The following is a 17561-nucleotide window of genomic DNA, read 5'->3' as shown; positions in this document are numbered from 1 at the left end:
AAAGTTGGAACTCAGCTCTGACCAGATCCCCATGGCTAAGTTCCTGCTCTGCCACTTCCCAAAAGTATACATTGTAGCAGATCATTTAACCTTGCTCTACCTGTTATTCGTATGTAAAATATAATCATTTTGAATTAGGAATATTTTTCATATTCCTTCCCTTCCTCCTCTTGTACTACACAAGTGTTAATCTTCACAACTCCAAATATTTAAAGAGACTGCTATTTTTATTTTGCTTTCATCACAATTTCCTAACTTGGGTAAATCTACATGATGCAATTGGAACATTGCAATTGGAAATTGGTCATTTAGTGGGTCAAAATCTTGCTATAAATGCCATAAATGTCAAAATGGCAAAAGCCATATTGTTCCCAGATCTGAGAAATGAGCCGGGTGCAGTTGTGCACACCTGTAATCCCAGGATGGACAACCTCAATACTGATTTGATATTAAGTCACTTAGGTACTGAAAAAGGTCCAAATCACAGGTGGATCACTTAAGCCATGACCTGAGCACCAATTCAAGGGGCTGACCCATCACCCAGGTTTCTAAAGAAGCACTTATACACCAGCCAAAACTCAACTTGTTCTACTCCCTCCAAGGAGAATTAAAAAGAACAGGAAAAAAAAAATTCTTTTTAAAAAATATTTAGGGCTGGGGAGATAGCTCAGTTGGTAGAGTGCTTGCCTCGCAAGCACAAGGCCCTGGGTTCAATCCCCAGCACCGCAAAAAAATTTTTTAAAAATTAAAAAATAAAAAATATTTATCATTGTCAAAAAAAAAGATAATGAAAAAGTAAATAAATAAAAGTTAAAAGATAAAATAAATAGAAATAAACAAACCAAGCAAACAAACAGACATTCCCTGAAAGGAATCAGCATAGATCCCATTAAAGAAATTCCGGGAAAGTATCAAAAAGAACTCCAAATTATTAGCTGAAGTGGGGTGTACTCTGTCTCCAGCAGGCCTTGCTACCCGCCAAGACTCTGGAATTGTCCCAGGGACTGAGGCACCAGACCAGGCCTGCAAGTACAGGGTAACTGGTCCCAGCTGAGGAGAAAAAGACATACAAGTCCCAGGCCAGTCAGGACCTTCCTTTCAGCATGATGGGACATGGCTATAAATAGTCTTTTGTTGAAAGGAAGTAATCTTGAAAGCTGAGGAACAGTTGAGGGTTTTTACAATGATTCAAGGGGTGAGGACCTCTGAGAATGGTCTTGATGGCATGAATGAAATGAAAATGGCCCTGGAAGTGATTTTTCTGGGTGAATTGCTGAATCTCTTTCTCAGAATTATATAAACCAGAGCATTATTCTGGAACTTCGTTTTAAATAATAACTTTATTTTTATTTATTTTTTGTGGTACTAGGTATTTGTACCCAGGGCCTTGTGCTTGCGAGGCAAGCACTCTATCAACTGAGCTATATCCCCAGCCCAAATAATAACTTTAAAAAGCTATATACGGGACTGGGGAGATAGCTCAGTTGGTAGAGTGCTTGCCTTGCACAAGTACAAGGCCCTGGATTCAATCCCCAGCACAGCAAAAAAAAAAAAAAAAAAAGCAGCTATTTACCAAAGGATTTTTACATTTCTGTCAAGTAACTAACTCCTTTTTCATATGTATTTTATGAGTCCTTTCATAACGAAAATGTTTTTCATTACATGCTTTTCCTGTCACTAAAGAGTTTTTTCTTCTTCTCTTCAGTCTGACATGTGCCAGTCCATTTCCCTGTCAATACCCCAAAATGAAACTTGGAAGAAAAACTAAAGAGGGTGCATAACTCTTGGTCTTGATCCATCTGTGATTCATGGGCCCATATACCTCTGGTACCACACCATCATCCATCTCGTTTTCCTTAAAAGAGAGAATGGGTAGATGATGTTTCTGCTGGTGCCAACTTTTTTTTTTTTTTTCATTAAGGAGTTCATATGACATAACATTGACCTTTTTTCCCCCTGGTGTTGGGGATGGAATCTAGGACCTTGCACACACAAAGCATGTGCTCTATCACTGAACAATATTTTTATTTTGAGACAGCATCTTACTAAGTTGCCCAGGCTGGCCTTGAACTTTCAAGTCTCCTGCCTCAGTTTTCTGAATGGTGGGGATAATAGGCAGGCACCATCGACCAGGCTCCTTAATAATTTTAAAGTGAACAATTTGGGACTGGGCATATAGCTCAGTGATAAAGCACATGCTTAGCGTGCATGTGAGGCCTGGGATTCAATCCCCAGCTCCAAAAATAAATATATAAATCAAGGGAACAATTCAGCAGCATCCATTGTATTCACAACACAGTGGAACCACCTCTTCTCCCTAGTTTCAAAATGTTTTCATCACCTCAAAGGGAAAATCCATACCTAGTTAGCAGTTACTTCTCCCCAACTTTGGTAATCACCCACCTGTTTTCTGTGCCCCTGGGACTCTTGCTTGATTATATCTCTCTTACCAAAATCCATGGAGACTGGCAGGTATAGGCTAAGAGGTTGTCTCTCTGACCTTAAGTGACAGGCCAGGTTATAGACCATGATTACAGAACATGAACCCCCTAAGGGAAATTATTCTGTTTATTTAATAGGAAATATAGGGATTGGGTTAAGAAATTGAGTCAGCATATATTTAAGCCCTCATACAACAGATGAATCAGCAGACTTCCTCATATCTAACTGGTCAGAACTGGATCACATGGCCTTTCCTGCATACTGGAGAGTCTATACTTTTCCAGCCTGTATATTTATAGACGGGTCAAGGAGAAGGGAGTTGGGACTCCCTTAAAGTCGAATAGAAGTATATTTGACTACATACTTATTTTTTAGCAGTGCTACAGACTAAACCCAGGGCCTCAAGCATGGTTGTATTTTTAAGTAGTAATAAGTTGCCTCAAGCAACTAAGAGATATCCTGTCTCAAAATAAGAAATTAAAAGGGCTGGGACTACAACTTACTGGGAAAGCAGCCCTGGTTCCAACCCTTAATACTAAAAATAAAATAAGACATTGACACAGAAATAAATAAGATATATAAATAAGCCCCATATTAAGTGCAAGGGGGATTGTAGCAGGAAAGAATATAAAAACAAAAACTATTACTTGATATTAGTAAGATATAATGAAGACCCTTACTATTTATAGGCAAAGGACAAGAGGAAGAAAAGAGGATGTGTTTTGTTTTTGCAGTACTGGGAGTTGCCTCATGCACATCAGGCAAGTACTCTACCACTGAGCCACATCCTCAAACCATGAGTTTTGACTCTAGAAAAAGGAGGGATGTTGGCAGACATTAAAAAAAAAAAAAAAAAAAAAAAAAAAAAGTCTAGAAAAGAGGGATTTTGGATTGCAGGAAGCTGACTTTGGCCCCAAAAAGGTGAGTTTGAGGGGGAGAAATTCAAGGGGAAGGACACCAGGCCAATGCCAATGTTGGGTGGAGGTCAGAAGTCAGATCTTAGGATGAGGCCTGAGAGCCGCCTACCTCTGGATGGGGTGAGGGGTTAGGAAACCAAGTGTATCCTAGTAGACTCTCTTGGGTTCACCCAAACAGTTTTGACCAAACCTGAGGGTCTCCTGAAGGAAACATAGAGAATTCTCTTTTTTGGGGGGGTAGGGAGAATTGAACTCAGGGACACTTAACACTGAGTACATCCCCAGCCCATTTTTGTATTTTATTTAGAGACAGGGTCTCACTGAGTCTCTTAGCATCTCACTAAGTTGCTGAGGCTGGCTTTGAACTTGAGATTCTCCTGCCTCAGTCTCCCAAGCTGCTGGGATTACAGGCATGCATGTGCCACCATGCCTGACATAGGAGAATTCTTGAGAAAGAGGTGACAGGATAGCATAGAGTCCTGGAGATGAGAGAGGAGAAAAATAGCAGCCACTGATTAGGATACTCTTATGGTTGGGATGTGAGGTATCCTCCAAAAGCTCAGATGTGAGACAGTGCAAGAACATTCAAAGGTTGCCACCTATAATCCCAGTGACTCAGGAGGCTGAGGCAGGAGGATGGCAAGTTTAAGGTCAGCCTTAGCAATTTAGTAAGGCCGTAAGCAATTTAGCAAGACCTGTCTCAAAAGAAAAAAGAAAAAGGGCTGGGGATGTAGCTCAGCAGTTAAGTATCTCTGTGTTCAATCCCTGGTACAAAAAATAAATAAATAAAAGTGAAAAATGAAAAATACAAAGGGTTGGGGCAGTAGCTCAGGGGTTAAGTGCTCCTGGGTTCAATCTCCAGTACCCCCACCCAAAAATTTCAGAGATTAAATGATTGGATTATGAGAGCTATACCCTAATAGTGGATGAGTCCACTGACATGGATTACCTTGGGTGGTAATTGTGGTTAGAGAGGTAGGGTGTGGCTAGAAGAGGTAGGTCACTAGGGGCATGCCTTTGGAGTTTATAATTTGTTCCTGGTGAGCCCAGCTCTCTGCCTTCTCATTACTGTGTCCTGAGATGCTTTCTTCCTTCATACCCATCCACCATGATGTTTGGTCTCACATCAGGCCCAGAACTATGACGTTGGCCAATCGAGGACTGAACCTCTGAAATTGTGAGTCAAAATAAACTTTTCCTCCTCTATATTGTACTTAGCAGGTCTCTTGGTCACAGTGATGAAAAGGTGACTAAAACAGACACTGAGACCAGAGGCCCAGTGAACTCAAAGGGAAGAGAAACAGGAAAAGATACACTGGAGGAAATCCCAGGAGCAACTCCCGGGGTTAGAGCCTGTCCGTACTGGGCTAGAAAGAGTGAATTTTGAGGAAGGACTGCAGCATATTCCAGTCTTCTGCTCAAGATATTTAGTGAATAAAGATGGGAGGAAAATCCCAGGTTAGCTCAAGAGAACCATGTGGAGAAAGTTTTCAAAACAGACATTCCCTGGGCTCCATGGCAGTGGGTGATACATTCATGTGGGTCTTTCCACATGGGTTTCCTGGCTGGTGCTGGCTCTGGTGGTGTAACCCAGCACTTCCTGGTCAGAGCTTTACATCAACAGGTATCACAGAGTCAACTCCAAAGTTCACTTGGTGGCCAACTTGTGAAAAGAGCAAATAAACCATGGGTGTTTTCTCTCAAATCCCATTATCTCTACAAAAATGACCTCTGGAATAGCACACAGAAAATCCTCTGCATGTTGTGGAAAGTGAGTACTTTTGATATAAAGACCTTGCAAGAAGATGAACAGCACATCCACGGTTGGGGAGGCTGAAGCCCTGACAGTCTTCTCAATAAATGAGAGGGAAAGGTGGAGAGGAGTCAAGGCGAAACAAACGGAGAGGAGAAATAATGTTTGCCCTCTAACCATGGGGTTCTACATCTGGGGCCCTATGAACTGGCTGGCAAAAGATAGGTTAGCCACAGCAAGGCAAACAAATGCATCTTTGAAAGTATACATGGGTATGCCCAAATGAATAACCCAAAAGAAAATTTAGACTCTGGGCTTCTAAAACATCTCACACCACAAAAAAGGAAAAGATGTTGGAGCTTTGGGGCCAGGGTGAGGGAGACAAGTGCTAGGAAAGTGACCTGGGAAAGTAAAGTGAACAAAGGTTGTTTAGTAAGGATCGTTAAGCAGATTTAAGCTGGTGCCTCCCCAATAAATAAGAGTAGTTACAAATGGTAATGTCATTTATAAAGGTACATTTCTTTAACAAAGAAAAACTTCTGCCTTAGGTTTAGAACTTTTCTTGCATCTACTGACTCTCAAGGGTTCTCAAATGCTAAAGAGGTATATTTGGGGGTAACATAATCTAGCACCCTTCAACCACACAACATGAAAACCCCTAATTTTGAAAGGGTCCGACTGGTTGGTGGTGGTGAGAGGGGGCTTCCTGTGGAGTGGCCTAGAGCGCCTGGGGGATGGGAGCCCAGGGGCCAGTTCACAGTTCAGATATAAAGGTAGGGCCAAGTCCTTCAGAAGGCTGGAATCTGAGATGTTCAACTGTTAGAGGTAGTCCCCTGTGGGTGAGTAGAGGCTTTTCACAACCAGTAGTGAGAACTTGCCTCTGGCAATCTTTCTTTGTTTTCTTTTCTTTTAAATTGTAGTACCAGAGGTTCTAGCAGGCCATAACCTAAAGAAAGATCCTGACACTTGAATTTGAGAACAGACTCCTACATTGCAAGGAAGCAGTGCTGAAGCCCTAGAGACACTGGGGTAATGGGAACCCCATTTGAGCTGCAGATCATCTGGGTGGCAGGATACTGAATGCTAGGCAACTGTTGGTAAAACTGAAGTACAAAGTAGGAGCTATATTCCAGGCATACTCGGTCATTGGAAGTGAGATAGGAATTTGGGGATATAGAAAAAAATAGATAGACTAAGTTTCAAAAGAGTTGATGAACTATTGGAATGCAGGAAAGACCCATGCACCTTTGAGATGCAAAATAAGCAACTCTTGAGTAACCCAGCCCTTGTCCTTAGCTTATGTCCTTGGCCCACATCCTTGTCTGAAGGAAGTTGCATGATAGGATGATTCAAGCTCAAAAACAAAAGGACACCAAATCTTGTAACTCTGCTCTAATTCTACCTCTATCCCAGTCTCTAGATACTGCATCTCTATAAATATTAATGCCCCGCCCCAAGGGGTCATGTACCTCCCTCTAAAGATGGCCCACATTCTCCCTAGAATGTATTTTTCTCACTCAACCCCCAAAAGATGTGTCTCTTGAACCAGATGTGGTGTTACATGTCTGTAATTCCAGTGACTGAGGAGGCTGAGATAGGAGGATCGCAAATTTGAGAACAGCCTCATCAAATTAGCAAGACCCTTAGAAACTTAGTGAGACCCTGTGTCAAAATTTTAAAAAGACATCTCTATCTTGGGATAGCCTGCATTCTCCCTTGAAAGTGTATCTGCTTTCCTAAGTAAATCTGTGTTTCTGACTAGTACCTGCCAAGGACCCCACTTGTCCTGAGTCAGTCTTCCTTTACAGGAACTCTACCAGCGACAGGACAGAACAAGGTCCAGTGATCACCCCCACTCCTCCCTTCACCTCATGCTATCAAGAATCTCAGCTCTTAAGTATTTTCCCTGCTGAGGTATAGACTTGCAGATGAACCTGAGGCTGAGGTGGTCAAGGCCGGTAGTTGGGGACCAAGTGAGAGGGCTTTGGGACCCAAACCAGGTCAAACACTGCCAGGGATACATTCAGTCAGGTGAGTCCTTGAGCTTCCTGGCTCCTGAGTCTAACCTCATCCCAGGATTTGGGTTCTCGTCCAGTACTAGAAAGGGTCCCAAGGGCAGAGGCAAGTTGAAGAACTGGGCCTGTCCAGGGAGCTCTGCCTCTTAGCTCAGAAGAGCAAAGAGCAGTAGCTAACAGGAACCAACTCAGTCTCCAAAGGATGCTTTCCCTGCCCCATGGGCTTCTCTCTGTAGAAGCAGGAGTGCTGACCTCTGACCCCAGGACAAGAATGACCAGGAGCTACACTACAGAACACATTCCGCCCCCACTTTTTTTTGTACTGGAGAGTGAACCCAGGGGAGCTTAACCATGGAGCCACCACATCCCCAGCCCTTTTTACTTTGAGATAGGGTCTTGCTAGTTGCTTAGGGCCTAGCTAAGTTGCTGAGGCTGTCCTTGAGCTTGCGATCCTTCTGCCTCAGCCTTTGGAGCCTCTGGGATTACAGGCAAGTGCTACCATGCTTGACCATATTTTCCCTTTTTAATGAAAATTTCCACCTTAATGGATCTAGATTTCATCCGCTACCTTCAGGGTTCTGCTCCTTTAATATTTCATTGCCAATTACATCTTTAATCCCTTCCTATTAGCCATGGGCACTCCTCTGTCTCTTCTGTTAATTATCCCAGCAGGAGAGAAGACTGGGGTTGAGAGAAGCTCTGGATCACGAGAGGTTAGACACCAACCAACTCAGTCTCCAAAGGAATGATTTCCCTGTCCCATGCTCTTCTCTCCGTAGAAGCAGGAGCAGGAGCGCTGGCCTGACCCCAGGATAAGAATGACCAGGAGCACTCCTGGTGAGAAGGCACTCCTTAAGAGAGGCACACCTCATGAGAGCAGAGACTGTGTGCTTTTAGTGGCTTCAGCAGCTTGAAGCCCGCACATACTAATCAAGAAATTTAAGTGTGCGCAAAAGCACACAGAGACTAAGAAAGCAGCAGCACAGTGTCGCTGTCAATATTCTTCAGAATAGAACACGTGCTTCTTCAGAATAGGAGCTCCAAGTGGGTGCAGGCCTGTGATCCCAGCGATTTGGGAGGTTGAGGCAAGAAAGATCACAAGTTGGAGGCCAACCTTAGCAATTTAGAGATCCATCTCAAAAAAAAAAGAAAAGAATTTAAAGGGCTGGCGTGTAGCTCAATATCTAGCAAGTGCAAGTCCCTGGGTTCAATTCGCTATACCACAAAAAAGAAAAAGAAAAAAATTCGACTTTTCTTTTTCACTCCGTTTCAATGAAATGGAAACTGGGTTTGTCTGACTCTGAAGCCCATGCTTTACCATCCATATATGCAAGAAAATACAAAGGGGGCACTCCACATGTGCCCCCCCCCCTTCCCCAATTCTCTAGGAATTGTCAATTTAACAAAGCTTTGCAGGGAATGACCCAAAGCAGGGACTTCATAAAGTTTACATTTGTACACATACCTCACAGCCCAGTACTTGGCATGTCTTTGCCTTCAAAGTAAAAAGGCATGTGTTTGAGTAAGTCAAAACTATTCAACTGTAGGGGAAAACACACACAGGGGCTGATCCAGAGAAAAGTGCTGGGTCAAATGGAGAACTCTTGTAAATTATGTACTTCACAGGCATCATCAGTCTCTGGGAGACTTTGAAAAATCTCTCTTCTGTTACTCTTTAAAATGACTGCAGGGCACAGTGGCACATACATGCAATCCCAACAACTCTGAAGGCTGAGGCAGGCGGAACATAGGTTTGAGGCTAGCCACAGCAACTTAGCAAGACCCTGTCTCAGGAAAAAAAAAAAAAAAAAAAAAAAAGGCTGGGGAGGATGTGGGTCAGTGGTTAGATGCCCCTGGTTTCAATTCCCAGTACCGAAAACCAAAACCAACCAACCAAACAAACAAACAAACAAAAAAAGAAATATCTGTTGAAAGCAAGAATTAAAGTAATAACAAAAGAGCTGGGGGTGGTGGCAGACACCTATAATCCCAGCGACTTGGGAGGCTGAGGCAGGAGGATCACGAGTTCCAAGCCAACCTCAGCAAAAAGTGAGGTGCTAAACAACTCAGTGAGACTGTCTCTAAATAAAATACAAAATTGGACTGGGGATGTGGTTTAGTGGTTGAGTGGCCCTGAGTTCAATCCCTGGTACTGCCCCCTGTCCCTCCTCCTGCAAAAATAAGTAATAACAAAAGAGAAACAAGGAATAGTGTTTTTCTTTTTTTCTTTTTTCTTTTTTTTTTTTTTTTGTTTAATTTGAGGATTGAACCCAGGGGCACCTTTTCCTTTTTTCTATGTTAAGTGAGTTGCTGAGCCTAGCTCTGCTTGAGATCCTCCTGTCTCAGCCTACCAAAATGCTGGGATTACAAGAGTGCGACTTGGCTCTGGAATGAAAGGATTTTTTTTTTTTAAATCCACCTGAGGCTGCAGTTGTAGCTCAGTGGTAGAGTGCTTGCCTCACATATATGAGGCACTGGGTTTGATCCTCAGCACCACATAAAAATAAATAAAAAGTAAAGGTGGGGCTGGGGATATAATATAGCTGTTGGTAGAGTGCTGTTCTCGAAAGCACAAGGTCCTGGGTTCAATCCCCAGCACCGCAAAAAAAAGAAAGTAAAGGTATTGTGTCCATCTATAACTTAAAAAAAAAAAAAAAAAATCCACCTGCCCTTCCACACACTGAAGATAAAATCACCTTGTTTATTTTTTCTAAGTATAATATATATGTGTGTATATACATATATATATGTATTATACATACACATATAAACACAATACATATATACACAAAACACACATATATACGGAGGGGGTTTTGGGCTGGAGTTTTATTTATTTGCTCTTTGTTTGAAAAAGTAGCTTAAAAAAAAAAAAAAAAGAAAAAGAAAAAGTAGCTTAAAACAGTGAAGGCCTGGCACAAGGAAATACTATATGCCCTTATGCCTTTATTATTATTCCCCTCCTTTCCCAAGTGTAACCCTTTTAGTTTAGTTCCTGTCCCTCAATTGCTGTTCCAACAGAGGCAACCCAGATCATCAGAGGATTGTGTGTGTGTGTGTGTGTGTGTGTGTGTGTGTGTGTGTGGAGTGTGAGGAGGCCATTTGGAGACTGGTGGGAAAAAACCTATTTGGGCTCATTCAGAAAATCCTGCCTGAATGCTGCCATCTAGTGTTCACTTTAAAAATCAGATACTTTCTATAATTCAGAACTTGTCCTTGGCAAGGACCATTTTAATATTGTTTTATTATTGGATCCCCGGTTTGTGGAATTTTACTTTTAGCAGTAATGTGGTGGTCACTGAGAATTTTCATGCATCAGTTGCTACATAGGCATATTCTCATTCAGGTCTTCCACAGCCTTCTGAGTTAATTGTTATTTCTATTCAAAATATGAGAAAATAAATCCTAGACAGTTTAATTTGCTTTCCTCTTTGAAACTACTAAGAAGAATTAGTGTTTGTACTCTAGCTAAATTGCTGATTTTGGACTTGAATTTGTAATCCTCTTGCCTCAGTCTCCCAAGTAGCTGGGATTATGGGTGTGTGCCACCATATCTGATTATTATTAATTTTTTTTTCCAACTGAAAGCAGTTCAGTTTATTTGGAGTATAATTTGACCAGAGTTGGAAAATGGAAAGAAATGATGCTGGAGTTAAGTAAGATTGGATTACGTAGGACACTGCGGGTCAAGTTAAGAAATCTGAATTCTTGAGATAGTTGATTTCAGCCGAGGTTTTCCTCCCTTCATGTCTTCACTAGCAGCTAGCTAGAAAGAATGACTGTGATTAACCGAGGGTGTGGGTATCACAGGTAATAAAAAATTAAATAACACGTAGATAAATTCTCTACTCATATCATTATAAATTCTCTATAAATTCTCTACCCATATCATTAGTTTACCCCATAGTGCCATGTTAGTATGGTATCTGAGAAGAGCTGCCCTAGATGCAGCTGTGAAGTAGGTCAAGATTTTCTTCAGAAACAATGTACAGAAGTCCCATTGCTATTATGGCACAATAATAACAACGCATGAGGGTTGGGGTTGCAGCTCAGTGGCAGAGTGCTTGCCTGGCATGTGCGAGGCACTAAGTTCTATCCTCAGCACCACATATAAATAAATAAATAAATAAATAAATAAATAAATAGGCAGTGTGTTTATCTACCACTAAAATTTTGTTTTTTAAATAACAACACATGAATTAACGGGCTAAATTAAATTTGTTCTTGCCTAGCATAAGTTCAATCCCTAGCACACACAAAAAAAATCTGTCCACATGGATAAAGAAAATGAGAAAGGACTCTATAGAGGGAAAAGAGGAGTGGGAGGGGTGGGGGGAAGGGAAAAAATAACAGAATGAATCAAACAACATTACCCTATGTAAATTTATGATTACACAAATGGTATGCCTTGACTCCATGTACAGAGAAACAACATGTATCCCATTTGTTTACAATAAAAAAAAAAGAAAATGAGGTATATATACACAATGGAATATTATCATCAGCCATAAAAAAGAATGACCTTATGACTTTTGCCAGTACATGGATGGATCTGGAGACTATCATGCTAAGTGAAATAAGCCAATTCCAAAAAAACAAAGGTCACATGTTCTGTGTGATATGCGGATGCTAACACACAACAAGCAGGGGGAAGGGAAGAACAGAAGTTCAGCGGACTAGACAAAGTGGAATGAAGGGAAGAGAGGGGGGATAGGAATAGGAAAGACAGTAGAATGAATCCTTCCTATGTGTGTGTGTGTATATATATATATATATATATGAATGCACCGCAATGAATCTCCACATCATGTGTGACCACAAGAATGTAATCCTAATTAGAATGTTATATTCCGTGTATGTATAATGTCAAAGTACACTCCACTGTGATGTTTATCTAAAAAGAACAAAAAAAAACTTCCAAGTTTCATTAGATTCTAAGACTAATTTCTCCATACTGATATCTGAGCAGACGTGTACAGAAACCAGTGTTGCTAATTTGGTCATACACTCGTAATTTTTTTTTAAACTAGAAGGAATATTATTCCCGACATGTGTCTTCCTGTGCCAAATTCATGGGATAAAATAACTACTAGGAGCTGAAAAGAAAGAGACAAAGACAGACATGTCAACTTGAGTTTATTCTGGTTCTTTTAAAAAAAAAAAGAAAGAAAGAGAGAGAGAGAGAAAGAGAGAAAGAGGGAGGGAGGGAAGGAAGGAGGGAGACAGGTGTGTTAGGGACGGGCAGGGAAGTAACTCAAACTCTGTGAACAGGAACCAAGACTCCAAGACTTGGGCGTCCGTCCTCTACCCTCCACCTCACTTCTCCAAGAGAGTCCCACCCACCTGATTTTCTTTTAAAGAAGACACCCAAATCAGCAGCAAAGGTACCTGGGGTAGAGACTGAGATTTTGAACACTGGGAATGAGAGGGAGAAAGTCCCAATATTAGGAGTTGGAAGAAAAGGGAAGAAATGAGGAGAAACTAGGCTCTGGAGGGCAGAGTTGGGCAGCAAGAAGTGAGTCAGTATGAGGGGTTCCCCTCCTGACTGCTGCTGCCCACACTTCCCTGGACCCCAGAGAGTCCATGGTTTGTTCTGCAGTCCATGCCCTATTCCCAAAGGCCTCTGCAGGCCTAGCTCCAAGTCCTCTAGCTCCTCCTCCAGCGCCCGCCTCCGTGCTGGCTTCTCCAGCGGCTCTTTGCTGGGCTGAATGACTTTTCCAGCTTGGAGCTGCTGTTGCAGCTCTTACGCCTGCCAAAGCTTTTCCTTTAGGTTCTTTATCTTCTTGACTTCCTCGGTGGTGGCAGCTGAATCAGAAGCAGCTCTTGGGGCTACCTGGGAGACTTGTAAATCACTGGGGAGTTGGACTGTCTGTCCCAGTGACACCTTATCAGGAGTCCAGTTCAAGTTCTCTGCCTCTCCTTTCTTCTGTTGCTGCCTCTCCTTTCATATTGACTGTCTTGGGGAGGCCTAGTTCACCACCTTCAGTCTTGATGGGGTAACAGGAGCGGTGGCTTCAGGGCTGAGCCCTGGAGGTAACTCTGGTTTACTTTTGAAAAACTTCACATACTTATTTTCAGACATTGAGACCTCGTCCTAGGGCACAGAGCCTTCTTTCACCCTCCACTGCTTGCACCAGGTCCCGTCAGGTCGCTGTGTTGAGGTGATGTTCTTGCCTGCAGTCCTAGGGATTCAGGAGACTGAGATAGGAGGCTCCTGAGTTCAAAGCCAGCCTCAGCAACTTAGGGAGACCCTAAGCAATTTAGCAAGACCCTGTAATCCCTGCAACTCAGGAGGTTGAGGTAGGGGTATCACAAATTCAAAGCCAACATGGAAAACTTTGGGAGAGCTCGCTGGTCTTGTCAGCTACCGTTATTGTTAATTCTTAAATTCGTTTATTTGTTTTGTTTGTTTTACTATTTTTGGAGTTTCTTATATATTCTGGATATCAGTCCCTTCCCAGATGTATACATTGCAAATATTTTCTCCCATTCCATAGGTTGTCTCCATGCTGTGTTGATTGTTTTCTTTGCTGTGCAGAACCTTTTTGATTTAATTCCATTTGTCTAATTTTACTTTTGTTTCCTGTGCTTTGGAAGGTGTTGTCCAAAAAAGTTCTTGCCCATTCCAATGTCCTGAAGCATTTCTCCTAGGTTTTTTCTAGTAGCGTCATTGTTTCATTTAAGTCTTTTGTATTTTGAGTTGATTTTTGTAACTGGAGTCTAGCTTCCTTCCTTCTCTGCTTGTGAATATCCAATTTTCTTAGCACCATCCATTGAAAAGTCTGTCCTTTCCCCAAGGATGTTCTTAGCACCTTTGTCAAAAGTCAGTTGGAGGGCTGGGGTTGTGGGTCAGTGGCAGAGTGCTTGCCTAGCATGTGTGAGGCACTGGGTTCTATTCTCAGCACCACATAAAAATAAATAAATAAAATAAAGGTCCATTGCCAACTAAAAATTTTTTAAAAGTCAGTTGCTGCACCAAGCGCCGTGGCAAATACCTATAATCCCAATGGCTCAGGAGGCTGAGGCAGAAGGATGGAGAGTTCAAAGCCAGCCTCAGCAATTTAGCAAGGTCCTGGGCAACTCAGTGCAAGACTCTGTCTCAAAATAAAACATCAAAAGAACTGGGGACGTGGCTCAGTGGTTAAGTACCCTGGAGTTCAATTCCCAAAACCAAAAATTGAATAAATAAATAAAAATCAGTTGACTCTAGATGTGTGAATTTACTTCTAGACTGTCTATTCTGTTTTACTGGTCTGTGTGTCTGTTTTTATGCAATAGTTTACCTACAGTTTTAACATTTTTTCCATGAAAAATTATTCTGTAACTTTTTAAAGTGACTGCATTGAGCTCTTTTTTTACAAATTACTATATTAGATTTAATACGGACACGTGGTTTATTTCAGACTCTTACTGAGACAAGATAAAGCTGAGGTAAATAACTGTACACACAGACTAATACCTATGTCTGTGTTGAGTTTCAGAGGAAGATAATAGTGAACATGGAAAAATGCTTTTATCAAGAGTCTTGAAGGGCCAGGCACAGTGGTGCATGCCTATAATCCCAGCAATTCAGAGGCTGAGGCAGAAGGATCACAAGTTTGAGGCCAGCCTCAGCAATTTAGTGAGGCTCTAAGCAACTTTGTGAGACCCTGTATCAAAATAAAATTTAAAATGTTAGGGTTAGAGTTAGGGTTAGGGAGGGGGGCAAGAATGGAGGAAGGAAGGACTGTTTAGAGGGAAAAGAGGGGTGGGAGGGTTGGGGGGAAGGGAAAAAAATAACAGAATGAATCAAACAACATTACCCTATGTAAATTTATGATTACACAAATGGTATGCCTTGACACCATGTACAAACAGAGAAACAACATATATCCCATTTGTTTACAATAAATAAATAAATAAATAAAAATAAAATAAAATAAAATTTTAAAAAAAGGCTGGGGCTGGTGATATAGTTCATTGTTCAGTGGTAGAGTGTTTCCTAGCATGTGCAAGGTCCTGGGTTCAATCCAAAAGAGAAGAAGGAGAAGGAGAAGAAGGAAGTAATGGGTACAACAAAAAACTTCAGGAACAGAACAAATGATCAAGTACACTAAACTGCCCAAGAATTAATCCTTTTGTCCTTAGTGTTCTGACTGACATTGTCAGAGTGATTTTCTCAGAGGTGGAGTCTTACCCTTTCTCTGTATGCCAGGATGGCAGAGTTAGTAGGGTGCCATGCCGGAGTGGTAGGGTGCCAAATACTTCAGTGGTGGCCCCATACAGGTCTGCAAACAGGCAGAGTCAAGGAACCCTCACACATTAGAGGTGAAAGAGACTAATGCAGACCCAGCACCCCATGAAGTCAGGGTTATAGGGTGGGGTGGACTGGCAATTGAACCTCTGCCTTGCCAAATACGGCATTATAAACGTGGGCTGGATACTTAAACTCCTTGGTCCTCATCTCTCCATGTTTCCTAACTTTAAGATGTGATCAGTCATCACTGATGCTTCTTCCTCAGAGTTGTTAAAGGGATTCAACAAGACAAAATAACTTCTCAGCAGAGAAAAGTGGTTGGTGCAGAGCGGATGCTCAACATCGGGTAGCTACTAACAGCTACCAAAGCTTTATCTAATCAGGGTAGATGAGGCACTGGCTTCTGGTCTCAGAGGCTTAAACTAGACAGGACTCAGTGCAAAGGGAGGAGAAAGTCTGGGTCACACAGAGGACACTGGTGACCATGGTGAGGGTCAGACAATAGGAAGCCAGATCCCTGAAGCCAGGATGACACAGAAGACCTGGGAAGGGTAAGGGGCCAAGAGAGAACTACCAGGGACTGAGTCCAAAAAAGAGGTCCTCAACAGAGACTCCTCTCATTCCTCTGATTCCCTGAAGAACTCAAAAAACAGTGCAGTTTTTCCTTAACTGTTTTTTATAGGTATTTCCCTTCCCCCTCATCTGACACTTTGTTGGCCTCTGTTAAGTTTCACTTTGATTGAATATTTATTTATGTTTATTTTTGTGATACTAGGGATTGAACCCAGCGATGCTCTACGCTGAACAGATCACTAATTTTTTATGTTGTTTTGAGACAGGATCTCACTGAGGCTGGCTTGGAACTTGTGATCCTCCTGCTTCAACCTGCTGAATCTCTGGGATTATAGATGTGCACCATTGAGCTGGACTTCGTTAAACTTATTTATTTAGTAAACTTATTTATGAGGGAAGTACAATGGATTGAACCCAGGGCACTTAACTGCTGAGCCAGCGCTTTTTATTTTTTATTTTGTGACAGGGTCTCACTGAATTGCTTAGGGCCTCACTACATTGCTGAGTCTGGCTTTGAAATTGTGATCCTTCTGCCTCAGTCTCCCAAAATCCTGGGATGGTAGGTATGCGCCACCATGTCCATCTTGATTAAACTTTTAATGTTTACTTTCTGCATCCTGAATAGGAAAGCCTTACTCAAGAGAGAAAAATAAATGTTTTCCTGGCAGAAGTCAGAGGAATCTTTCAGAAAAACTTGAAAACTTGCCAACTGTCTTTTTTTTTTTTTTTTTTTCTCCCCTTAGTGTTGAGGATCAAACCCAGGACCTTGGGCATGCTCTACCACTGAGCTACACAACCCCACAGGCCCTAAGTAGTGGTCTCTCTTTTTTTTTTTTTTTTTTTTTTTTTTTGCGGTGCTCAGGATCAAACCCAGGACTTTGTGCTTGCAAGGCAAGCGCTCTACCAACTGAGCTATCTCCCCAGCCCGCAGCAGTAGTCTTAATCATCTCATCACATCAAATCTATTCCCACCCAAGGATCATACCTTTCAAATGAATCTACATACTTTTTTATTTTGTTCTTTCATATTAGGGATTAAATCCAGAGGTGTTTTATTTTGAGATAGGTTCTTGCTAAGTTGCCCAGGCTGGCCTTGAACTTGCAATCTTCTTGCCTCAGGCTCCCCAGTGGCTAGGATTTCAGGACTGCACCTCTGTGCCCAACTCTGTATGCTTCTGTAGATCATCATGGTCATACTGTAGTTCAAAAGGCCTTGGACTTTTGGTGGACTACCACCTTCATCTCCTAACTCGAGTCTGCATTTCCACTTGAGCTCATGCCTGTCCTCCATTTGTCGGAGTGATACAGTATCATAAAAACAAAAATATGATGATGGCTCTTCCTGGCTTAAAAAATTTCTAATAATTTTCTCTACTATCAGATGAAGTTGCAAATTTTTCTTTCTAAATCAACAGTCTTTATTTTTTAGTAGGTTTAGGTTTATAGAGAGGTGAGAAGAAAGTACAGAGTTCCCATATGTTCCTTTATTTCCCCCTGTTGTTTCTGCTAACATTTGAGTTAGTGTGAGGCACGTTTATTACAATTGATGAACCAATATTTATACATTAACTAAAGTCTTTCCTCTACACTACTGTTCACTCTTTATGTTGTACATTCTATAGGTG

General features: G+C 41.8%; 1 pseudogene; it reads right to left on the bottom strand.

Annotated features, from left to right (window-relative positions):
• LOC124964128 (partner of Y14 and mago-like) overlaps nt 1-17227 on the bottom strand; it is a 34412-nt pseudogene extending 17185 nt beyond the window's left edge.
• Between the last annotated feature and the right edge of the window lie 334 nt (nt 17228-17561).

Source organism: Sciurus carolinensis, chromosome 14 (genome assembly GCF_902686445.1).
Source record: "Sciurus carolinensis chromosome 14, mSciCar1.2, whole genome shotgun sequence".
Classification (NCBI taxonomy): domain Eukaryota; kingdom Metazoa; phylum Chordata; class Mammalia; order Rodentia; family Sciuridae; genus Sciurus; species Sciurus carolinensis.
This window is presented reverse-complemented; position numbering and strand designations above follow the sequence as displayed.